The sequence below is a fragment of the Oryx dammah genome, unplaced genomic scaffold, assembly GCF_014754425.2.
Source record: "Oryx dammah isolate SB20612 unplaced genomic scaffold, SCBI_Odam_1.1 HiC_scaffold_25, whole genome shotgun sequence".
Lineage (NCBI taxonomy): Eukaryota > Metazoa > Chordata > Mammalia > Artiodactyla > Bovidae > Oryx > Oryx dammah.
In genome coordinates this window covers 45,695,502-45,696,942 of record NW_024070209.1, presented here as the reverse complement: position 1 = coordinate 45,696,942, position 1,441 = coordinate 45,695,502, and the positions used below count along the sequence as shown (strand labels likewise).

The following is a 1,441-nucleotide window of genomic DNA, read 5'->3' as shown; positions in this document are numbered from 1 at the left end:
AATATAAAAAATAGGGACAGTTTAAGAGAACTCTGAGACAAAATCAAATAACTAACATTTACATTATGGGGGTCCCAGGAGGAGAAAAGAAGAAGGGCCGGAGAATGTATTAGAGGACATAATAGCTGAAAGCTTCCCTAACCTGGGAAAGGAAACAGACATCCAGGTCCAGGAAGCACAGAGACTCCCAAATAGGATCAACTCAAAGAGGAAAACACCAAGACATATTATAATTAAAATGGAAAATAATAAAGATAAAGAACCAGTCAGTCCTAGAGGAAATCAGCCCTGAATATTCATTGGAAGGACTGACGCTGAAGCAGAAGCTCCAGTACTTTGGCCACCTGATGAGAAGAGCCAACTCATTGGGAAAGACCTTGATGCTGGGAAAGATTGAGGGCAGGAGGAGAAGGGGATGACAGAGGGAGGATTAGATGGTTGGATGGCATCACCAGCTTGATGAACATGAGTTTAAGCAAACTCCGGGAGGTGATGAAGGACTGAGAAGCCTGGCGTGCTGCAGTCCATGGGGTCGCAAAGAGTCGGACACGACTTAGCAACTGAACACACACACAGATAAAGAGAATATTAAAGCTGGAAGGAAAAAGCAACAAGCGGCATAGAAGGAAACTCCCATAAGTCTGTCAGCTGACTTTTCATCAGAAAGTCTGCAGGCCAGAAGGGAAAGGCATAATATATTTAATGTGATGAAAGGGAAAAAACTACAACCAAGAATACTTTATCTGCAAGGCTTTGGTTCAGATTCGATGAAGTGATCAAAAATTTCAGAGCCTGTAAAACCATCAAACCATCTTTAAGAGAAATATTAAAGGGACTTTTCTAAATGAAAAAGATTGATCGCTTCAGCAGTACATACACTAAAATTGGAACCATACAGAGAAGATTAGCATGGACCCTGCACAAGGATGATATGCAAATTTGTGAAGCTTTCCATATTTTTACCAAACAAATGTAGAGTCACAGATGTAGGAAACCACTTATGGTTACCAGAGGACTGGGGGTAGAGGCTGTGGACAAATTGCGAGATTGGGATTGACATACACACACTACTATATATTTAAATAGATAACTAATAAGGACTTACTGTATACTCAATACTCTAATCACCTATATGGGAAAGAATCTTTTTAAAATTGTTTTTTTTTAATTAATTTTTATTGAAGTATAGTTGCTTTACAATGTGTTAGTTGCAACTGTACAGCAAAATGAATCAGCCATACATCTATATATATTTCCTACCTTTTGGATTTCCTTCCCATTCAGATCACTGCAGTGTATTAAGTAGAGTTCCTGGTGCAATACAGTAGGTTATCATTAGTTATCTATTTTATCATAGTGTTAATAGTGTATATACGTCAATCCCAATCTCTTGATTCCTCACGCCCACTCCCTTCCCCCTTCGTATCCATAAATTTGTTCT

At 38.9% G+C, this 1,441-nt stretch overlaps 1 non-coding gene across 1 annotated transcript; it reads left to right on the top strand.

Moving 5' to 3' along the window:
* The first annotated feature begins 856 nt into the window (after window positions 1-856).
* LOC120852385 lies at window positions 857-961 on the top strand. Its single transcript, XR_005718559.1, has one exon. It is a non-coding gene; the product is annotated as a U6 spliceosomal RNA (small nuclear RNA).
* The last annotated feature ends 480 nt before the right edge of the window (window positions 962-1,441 follow it).